This window comes from Anolis sagrei, chromosome 1 (genome assembly GCF_037176765.1).
Source record: "Anolis sagrei isolate rAnoSag1 chromosome 1, rAnoSag1.mat, whole genome shotgun sequence".
In the NCBI taxonomy this organism is placed as follows: Eukaryota; Metazoa; Chordata; class Lepidosauria; order Squamata; family Dactyloidae; genus Anolis; species Anolis sagrei.
The window spans coordinates 91525727-91536553 of record NC_090021.1 but is presented as its reverse complement, the minus strand read 5'-3'; positions in this window follow the sequence as shown (position 1 = coordinate 91536553).

Here is a 10827-nt window from a genome sequence, read left to right as displayed (position 1 = left end):
AGGGAGTTCATCCACATTCTCCTCGGATTCGAACCTGCAACCTGTTGGTCTTCAGTGCTGCTGGCACAGGGGTTTAACCCACTGCGCCACCAGGGGCTCCTGGCTGGTGCTACGGAGGGACAAATCTCTCTCTCTCATCCTGATTGGGGCTTTCTGATGCTGAGCAGAATTCTGGGAAATGTAGTTTAGGGCAGGGGCTTTTGAATTCCCTGGCATAGGGCTCCTTACCTTCCAAAACTACTTCTCCCAGAATTCTGTGATTTCTTTCCCAACAAACTCTGCTTTCTCCCTGCTGTTTCACTCTTCTAATGATAAGAGGCCATTAATTTAAAGAGGAAAGGCAGCCTTTTTGTCTTTGCTTCCTTGCACTGAAAATGAAACTGACTCTGGAAGGTTTCAGAGATTTATAAAATGCGAATGAAAAAGGATTGATACAATTTACAACAACTAACAAAAAAAATGTACACCTCTAATAGTGACATTTGTTTTTGAGTTAAGTTCTTTCCTGAGATAGGTTTCCCACTATGGCAAACTTATCTCAGGGTTTTCTTGGCAAGACTTCTTCTTAAAAGATTTGCCATTGACTTTATCTGAGATTGAGAGCATTCAACTTATTTAAGGTTACCCAGCAAGGTTTCCACGGCTAAGCAGGGATTTGAATGCAAGCCTAAAAAAATACTTGACCAACAATTCAAATGTTTACACACACACACACACAAAGTGAGTTAATGTCATGTGTATGTTAGGATTTAAACCCATTCTGCAAAACTTAAAAAACACCCTAACATTTCTGGAAATTAATATGTGACAAATAGTTTCAGTTTAAACAAGAGCAACATGACACTGGACATCCATGCATTGCCATTTATCCCAGATGCTCTTTACTGAACCAACACCAGGTTGGTCAGGCAACCCGCCAGTTCAGATTAGTATGGGAAAGGGATAGTTTAAGACACATTGCTGCCTGAAGTAGAGTGGCAAATGGTGCCACATCCCCATCCAAATCAATGTACATAGTACCTAAAATGGGGCAAGTTATTCTGGCACATGAAGCAGAAAATCCCACAATAACCTTTTCCTGTTTCTGGCAACAACAAAAAAACTAAAATAACTAGCATTTTTCTGATCTTTCCTTACAGAATCATTTGTCTGACATAACCAAATTCATTCTGCCTAATAGTAAGACCAGCATTAGCAAGTGTGCTGTACACTGAAGAAACATAGGTGATTCTGACTAATATATTAATCTATGACGATCTTGATGCAGCCCAATTTTGTGTATGTTTAGTTAGAAGGAAGTATCACATCTCAAAGGAATTTAGGCTGCATCCACACTGCAGAATGACAGGAACTTAATACCACACTAACTGTCATTGCTCAAACTTATGTGATTTTTCATTTTTATAAGATATTTCTTTTCTCTGTCAGACAACTCTGGTGCCACAACAAGCCACAAATCCCAGGATCCTGTAGGATGGGAGGTAAACTGGTATGAAATTGCTGTCCTTTTGCAGTATAGATTTTTTTTCTAAAAGTGCATCTATAGAATTAACGCAGTGTGATTCCACTTTAACTAACAAGGCTCAATGCTGTGGAATGCTGGAAGCTGAAGTTGGTGAGAGACCAGTACTCTTTAGCAAAGACGTCTGCAAACCTTGTAAAACTTCAACTCCCAGGATGCCATAAAGTTGATACATGGCAGTCAAACTGCATTACTTCTACAATACAGATTCATCCTTACTCTCATCAAATGCACAAAGAATTGTAACTTCAGTCAGTACATAATAACAGAGTATGTGATGGGAACAAGGCATTGTACTTCTTAGGACAAAAGTGATTGTCCAACGCTTCCTCTTTCACATACACAATCAAACAGGCATGGGCATTTTGTGAGGTTATCATTTTAATCTCTCCAGAACTGACTTCTGGGCAGAGGTACCGTCAGGTATAAAGTGCTCACTTCCCTGGAACTGACTGCCCTGTAACTTCCTAGAAAGAGTATGTATTCATGATTCCCATTTACTCCATCTCTAGATCTTGTCGATCTTTCTGTTACAGAAGTTATAGGAGCAATGTGGACCTCACCCAGCAAACAATGTTGGCCTTATTTAGTAAAACCTTAGTAAATATTAGTGAAGGGCTGAACCCAGGCTTCAGTAGCTGCAATAGATAAAAAAGACTAAAAGCTCTGAATTGTACTTCACAATGGTGGGAGAGAAAAGTAACAAACACAATGAAAGGGGAAAATATGATGGATTATTCAGAAGTCACAGTGCTAACCTACTGCGGGAGTGAGTAAACAAGACTATTAAACTTTGTTTCTTTCAGCACAAATGACTGTCCTGGTTCTCAGTATTAGACAAATGCATCCAACACAAAACAAGGTCTAAATTGTTTCTTCCTGACAAGCTGAAGGTTCCTGGGGAGAACAAGATACCCTGGCTTTCTTGTGGATATGCTATATTGTTTCTACGAAACACAGCGGACAATAGAAACATCATGTAAATGTAACCTGTGATAGCTTGTTCTTATTTGTTGCTTTTCCATTCTTTTCTTTTAAGGCCTTGAATACATATGAAACAAATGGCCTTTTCAATTTTTTTTCTTTTTCTCAGGCAACTGAGGGGCACCAGAAGGTAGAATGGTTTGGAACTTTGGGATAACTTTTGGAGAGTTCATCGGGGAGTATTTTTTTCTTCAACAAAAAAAAAAAAAAAAGAAGCATACATATCCTAGCAGCTGGGGGTTTTTTTATCGATAGCCTATATTTTTTCCTTCCTTCCTTCCTTCCTTCCTTCCTTCCTTCCTTCCTTCCTTCCTTCCTTCTTCTTCTTCATTTTTTTTGTAAGGTAAACTTTTACAGGTTTTTCTTGGCAAGATTATTTCAGAGTGGGCTTGCCTTTATCTTCCTCTGAGGCTGAGAGTGTGTGACTAACCCAAGATTACACGATGAGTACTTTGGTCTCCAAAGACATAGTCCATTGTTCAAGTCATTACCCTGTGCTAGTTCCTCTTTCTTATTACAATATTTTAAACAAGATTTTAAATTGTTGTTTGTTTTTAGAAACAAAAATCGAAAATTGATTTAAAATGTTTAGCAAAAAGTTAGTCATGAAGAACACACGAAGTATTTAGATTAGACACTGGTTCCCAACCTTTTTTGACCAGGAACCACTCTCCAACATTTGTATCAAAAGGGTTACGAATCAGTTTTTGGTCAACTTTAGATTTAGTTTGGTTATTTGGGGTGCTGATTCAGAACATTGCATTGGATAGAGCACATCAGCTCTAGTTTCTGATATAGAACATATGCCATCCAGCAGTTGCCATCTGCTAGCCCACAGAAAACCATATTTAATAAGCCTCGGCACTATAAGAGGGTTTTGCAAGACCAGTTGCTCTTGTTGCAATGGTGTAGTAACAGTGAGGCTGCGGACCATATTTTCGTTCTTGCGGACCACTGATGGGATGGGTTCCCTGATGGGATGGGAACCACCGGATTAGCAGAAACGGATTCATGTCTCACCTTTCAATCCTCGTGAGGTCTACTTAAGAGTTAGTCCTATGTGTATTTCTGATAAATACACATAGGACTGTAATCTTTTTTGAAAACTGCCAATTCTATTATTTGTTGCTCATGAGCTATCTTTGCCACCTCAGCAACCGAACTGTGGAGAATTTTTCATTTGCACATTAGTGTAATCAAATTAATAGCAATATTTTTTCTTTTTCATATGTAAGTGGTAAGAAAGAGAAATGCTTATTACTTTATCAAATTGTTTCTAGTCTCCTGTATTATTCAAATGTTAAAGCCTCTTGTTGAGATCACTTTTACACAGGTATTTTTGGTGTGCATGTATTTTCCACTGATTATTCAGAGAGGCCTTTGGTAACTTCGTAAACAGCAACTTCAACCAGGTGTTCCCTCTTTTTTAAATGTGTCTTTAATAAAGCTTTTAATCAGATTTTTATGTTTTTATTTGTTCTTACCATTGTCAGTCACTTTGCATGTAAATTATTGGGAGAAAGTCAAGATACAAGACCGAAGTGTTATCTGTGTGGCTTTCCCTGGGTTATACTGGAACAGCCTGAGTGTGTTTTGTAGATCCCTGCAGGCTGATTCACATTCATATTAACCTTAATGTTCAGTGTAAAAGCACCCCGTCATTCTGGAGAAAAGGCGGGTTCCACAGCTGAGCAAGGATTTGAACTCTGGATCCCCAGAACACTCAAACCATGACACCACAGTGGCTCTCAAAATATAACTCACCGTTTACCCAAGATCAGATGAGTGACATTTACTACTAGTACAGTCCCTTCAGCTGTAGCTTTATAAGAAGAATATTTGTGCAATTGACTCATTGTATGAATTCAGCAATATATTCAGTTGCCTGATTCCCTTCTATGCAAAATAGAGATGTTGGAGCTTTCTTATAGCAACAGGGCTATAGAAATTGTTATTTATTGCAGATATTACATGATAAGCTCCTTTGGACAATAAAACCTAAAACATAACATAATATTTAATTAGGTGTATAACACTTTGCAATGTCCCAAAATGCATTCCTGTCTTACATTTTTCACCCACACAATACCACACCTAAAAAACCCTAATTTTTTATTACAGATTGAGAAATAAGATCAAAAGGTGGTAAGAAAAACAAAGCTTTTTTTCTATTCTGCAAGATTTAAATCCTAAATTACTAGTCCCAAGTACTATAGCATCATACTTGTAACTGGATCTATAAGACTCACAACCAAGCAGATAAATGAGATTTATTGAAATTGTCTTCTACTTCCTACAAATCAACTTCTTGGGAATGAGGGAAAAGTAGTTGGTCTTTACTCTGCCTGACACCCTCTTAATTTCACATATACAACAGAATATGTGTCCTTTTTTCATCTTTTGAGCAGGTATTACTATATATACACTTCAGTTGGCATAGTCAGATACATTATTCAGGCAGATAGCTGGAATCCCAAAAAACCACTACATAGGAGCAGCCATTCATTTTCCTCTTATGACATTCATGTATGGAATGGTTTGTCACCCTGTATCAGCCCTCCTGGAGGTACTTTCTGTCCTATATTAGTCCACAAGGTAGCTGCTTAAAATCCTTTGTTTTTCCACACTTCTAGAGAAACCTGTTTCCAAAGGAATTTTAAAATGTTAAAGTCTGCCTTTGCCCTTATTCTGAGTATCTGGTTAATGTCTTTCAAAACGGTTTTTAGTTTTTGTTTAACCTGCACATGCTTGTTCAGATGAGATAAAAGGGAGTAAATGTAATGCACCTTACACGTGAAACTGGAGTATACCAAAGTGAGACTGCTCTGTTCATTCAGTGAGTTGCTGGCTCCAAACCCTTCTGGTGTATGCTAGCAGAGTTAAAATCAGGACTTGAGAGATTTGTGTTTTTCTACATGACATGCCCTCTCAAGGAGTTGCAGTTGCAGAATCTATTTTACCTAGGCAGGAAACAGTGGGAAAGATAAGGGGTGCATCTACACTGAATGCAGTTTGACACCATTTAAAATGCCATGGCTCAATACTATGGAATCCTAAGAGTTGTAGTTTGGTGAGCCACTGGTATTCTTTGGCACAGAAAGCTTAAGATCTTGAAAAACTACAACTCCCATGATTCCATAGTATTGAGCCAAAGCTGTTAAAGTGGTGTCAAACTGCAATAAGTTTACAGTATAGACATATAGGAAGGAGAGAGAGAGCTGATAGGAGCAACAAAAACACCACAATTGTTAGGGACATTGTGATTCTGATATTGACTTAAAAGTCCCAAACAACATTTGAGAAAATGTCAACCCACACATACATACACCACCACATCTGACTATAAATGTAAACTATCCTATTGCATGCGTTTCTGAGTGGGATATGTGTGAGAGAAGATTCATATTTCTATTGGCCTCCCTGTTTGTGTTTGTATAGTATAATAAAGGACCTAGAGATATTTTGTATCAGTTTGCTGTGACCATCCAACCAGCACCCACAGAAAAATGAAACGTGCGTTGCTGATACTGATAGTACACTGAGCTATACAGTTCACTCTTTCTTCCTGCTTAGCCAGCATGTGACGAGTGGAGTGCCTCAGGGTTCTGTCCTGGGCCCGGTCCTGTTCAACATCTTTATTAATGACTTAGATGAAGGGCTAGAAGGCAGGATCATCAAGCTTGCAGATGACACCAAATTGGGAGGGATAGCCAATACTCCAGAGGACAGGAGCAGAATTCAAAATGATCTTGACAGATTAGAGAGATGGGTCAAAACTAACAAAATAAAGTTCAACAGGGACAAATGCAAGATACTCTACTTTGGCAGGAAAAACAAAATGCAAAGATACAAAATGGGGGACAATGCCTGGCTCGAGAGGAGTACATGTGAAAAAGATCTTGGAGTCCTCGTGGACAACTGCATTATGAACTGCATTATGAAACTGCATTATATGGCAGTGAAGATGAGGCCTATGATTCTGGGGGAACAGAGTTCGAATGCCGTCTTGGCCATGGGAAACCACTGGATAACCTTAATCAAATCTTAGCAAAACAAAACAAACAAAAATCAACAAAGCAGTGATAAGGCTGTCTTACAGCTGGCTTTGAAGGCACACAGAAAAAATACAGAATATATCTCAGGGTTTTAGTGTGAGCAAGGCACAGTATACTTCTCTGCCCTTTTAAAAAGTGAGGAGGCACATGTAATAAAATAAATAAAAGTATGAAAAATAACCTCAAAATCAGTTATCCTTACTTTAATATAATGTATGCAGGATCAGGGTGTAAATTTTCCGAATTCTACCCACTTGCCTCTGGGAATCATAAGTGCTCCCTCTTTATATAGCTTATATTTATATCTCAATTAATTAAGCAGTGTGAAATCCTTTGGGGAGTAAAGGCACGGTGCATAGAAGACTGATGCTTATAGCAGATTTCTTTGAGATTTGTAGTGTGGATGTTAAATGAATGCTTAAATGCAGTTTCCTCTCTTTGGCTCTATTTCTTTCCAATTGAACTGGGCAAATTATTATTCTAATACTACATTTTTTTTACTTATATGTTTTCTGGTAGAAAATGATGTGTAGTGTAATAAAATCTAGGCTTACTCAAATGTAGGCCCCATGTGTTCAGTGAGACCAAATTTAAAGTCAGGATTTGTAGCCTGAATGGTGACTTTAAGAGATTATATTCACTAAACCTTTATAGGGCAGAGGTTTGGGAGACAATAATACATGGGGATACTATTTTAGTTATTTGTTAATATTGAGAGATTTACCTTATATACTCATGTGCACATCTATAAATTTCAGTAAAACAAAAAACTGGCTTCTTGGAGAAATGTACTGTATATACTCAGGTATAAGCAGAGTTTTTCAGCCCTTTTAGGCTGAAAAGGTCCCCCTCGGCTTATATTGAGTCAAAGTTATTTATTATTTTACTCTGTTTATTATTATCACATTTACATTATTCACTCTATTATCATTACATTTATTATTTTACTCTATTATTACTGTTATTACATTTCCATAATGTTATTATTACTGTTATTATTACATTTTCACTATTTAACTCTATTATTGTTTTTACATTTATTATTTTACTCTCTTTATTATTATTATTATTATTATTATTATTATTATCCTGAACATGAGGAAGAACTTCCTGACTGTGAGAGCCATTCAGCAGTGGAACTCCCTGCCCTGGAGTGTGGTGGAGGCTCCTTCTTTGGAAGCTTTTAAACAGAGGCTAGATGGCCATCTGTCAGGGGTGATTTGAATGCAATATTCCTGCTTCTTAGCAGGGGGTTGGACTGGATGGCCCATGAGGTCTCTTCCAACTCTTTGATTCTATGATTCTATGATTATTGGAAGGATACATGAGCACTAGGGCTGGGCGGTTTCATTTCGTTAATTCGTAATTCGTTAATAATTCGTTAATTTTTTCAATTACAAAACGATAACGAACCATTCTGGAGCAATTATTAAAAAAAACGAATTTTCAAAAACGTTTTGTAAATGCTTCGTATTTCGATATTGTATTCGTTTCGTTATTGTTTTGAGGTTGTTTCGTTATTATTTCCGCATGTCTGGGCCAGTTTTATGGTTTAATTAGTGAAAAAAAATTATAATATCACACCAACAGTCAACAACAGAGGGAGAGGGAAGCTTCAGAAGGTTTTGGAGGTTTTTTAGTGTATTTCGCAGTCGCGTCCACCATTAACGAATCGATTCGTTATTGTTTCGGAAATCGATTCGTTAATTTTTTACCATTTACGAAATTTCGTAAATATCGAACTTTTTAAAAGGAAAATTTTGTAATTATTTTAAATATCGAAACAAAAAAAACCCCCAAATACAAATCGATTTTAGAAACAATTTTTTCCGTTGTTACCCAGGCCTAATGAGCACCTTTACAATGAAGAAGATTGGAATAGTGGTTTAATCAGAGTTGGACAGTCTTATCCTATATTACAGTTTTATGCAAATATTCAAAAACATTTAACCTACTGATGCCTCAATTAATGTAATTTTATTGGTATCTATTTTTATTTTGAAATTTACCAGTAGCTGCTGCATTTTCCACCTTCAGCTTATACTTGAGTCAATACATTTTCCCAGTTTCTTGTGGTAAAATTAGGTGCCTTGGCTTATATTTGGGTCGGCTTATACTCGAGTATATATGGTAAATATTATATCTTATTGTACTACACCATTATATTACGGCCCTGCACTGCTTCTGGTCTGCTTGAATGTCTGGGCAAGGAAATGGTGGCAGAAGCCAAAGTCAACTGGCCCAGAAGCAGCATTTATGCTTTCTCCTGTTCACAGATTGATCCTTGACTTAGCTACAGATCATTTCAAAATCCATAATTTTGGCCCCAAAACTTGTCCCCTATTTATATATGACATCAACTTATACATAAGTACATATAGTGTTATTTTTAACTACATAGATACACAAACAGAATGGTGGGGGTGGAATGGTGAAATCCATTGATTGTAAGACATGACTGCTTGCCTTAACATAGCTTTGGTTAAGTTAAAACTTTATGTGGTCCTCCAGATGCTGCTTGCATGACCTTTTTGGCTATGCTGAGAAGAGCTTTTGGCAGCTATAGCCCAACACCTGCTGTATCTCGAGGTTTCAGATTGCTTAGGCACAATAGCACTTCACACAGCAGGTAAATGACTACAGATCCCTTACAACACAATTTCAGTGATTACCTAGAGGCTCTCTAAGCCAGTGACTCTTCAGCTAGGTTGCCTGGTGTGCCCGTTAAGGAGAGGTTGTCAAAGCCTATCATTTCATCCTTGGCACAAACCAGTCCAGGAAAACCCTGTTCAAGCCATGGCTGTTTGTGAAAACACACACTAAATCATTTGGACAAAGCCTTGAGACAGACTCTTCAGTCAGCCGGGAAAGTAAACAATCTATTAGCCATGCACACAAGGGCTGCATGCGGGTGGGAGAATTAGTCTCAAGAATCAGCTCAATGCATCACAAATCATGCTTGCATTAATTGCTATGACCTGTATTAGCAAAATGTCAACCATCCTATCTAAAAGGGCCTATTCCTGCCTTGAAATTATTTAAAATATAAATAATCATGGGGAAAAAGCTATACCCACCACCAGCTTCACAGCAGTTGAGCCTTAAATAGAAGTAGCAACAGGCAGAAATGCAACAGTTTGTACCAACTGTTCTGCACCTGTTGAAATTCTGAATCTCACGAAAGAAAATGAGAGTTTCACTAGAAGGGAAAGGTAATAATTTCACCCTAATGAGTGCCAGAGTGGTATATTGTTTGGAACTGGGGGCTAGAACTAAGAAGGAATCCCCACTTAGCTCTGAAAACCCACTGGATGAATGTGAGCAAAGCACACTCTCAGCCTCAGAGGAAGGCAATAGCAAAACTCCTCTCAACAGATCTTGCCAATATGATCCTACGATAGGGTTGTTTTACATTTGTCCTAAATCAGAAAGGATTTGAAGATATGACTTGCAGCATCACCACAGAGCAGAATTGAAGGCAAACAACAAGGAGTGTCTCAAAAGGCAACTATGTACTTGTTTTTTTACTCCAGGAAGGAAAGTGGATACAAAAGGCATGGTCAGGGGTGGCTCAACCCATTATGCAAAGTAAGCATTTGCAATATAGTTGATTTTGCCCAGGGGCGCTCTTGAGGCGCTTTTGGGGGAAAATAGACCTTGACATATGCGAGTTGTAGTTACTGGGATGTATAGTTCACCTACAATCAAAGAGCATTCTGAACCCCACCAATGATGGAATTGAACCAAATATGGCACACAGAACTCCCATGATGAACAGAAAATATATATCAGTGATTGGTTGGGGGGGGGGCACCAAAATACTGTTTGCTTACCGTTGAAAATTACCTAGGGCTACTTCTGGGCATAGTGCATGGGTGCATTGATTTGAGATTTATATTGGGAATGTTAGATGAATGCTTAAATGCAGTGCACTCTGCTTGCCCCAGGCAAGGCAAGGCAAGGCAAGGTTGATCTTCTGGCATGGTTCTAAGAGACAGTGTGGGATAGCAGTTTGAGCCTTGAACTACAACCCTGGAGGTGTGGGTTGGATTCCCCACTTGACCATGCATGGAAACTCCCTGAGTAACTTTGGACAAGTCACACGAGCTCAGGAAAACCCTGGATAGGGTCATCTTAAGTCAAATATGACCTCTTTTTTCATGTCAGGAGCAACTTGAGAAACTGCAAGTCACTTCTGGTGTGAGAGAATTGACCATCTGCAAGGATGATGCCCAGGGGATGCCCAGATATTTGATGTTTTATCAT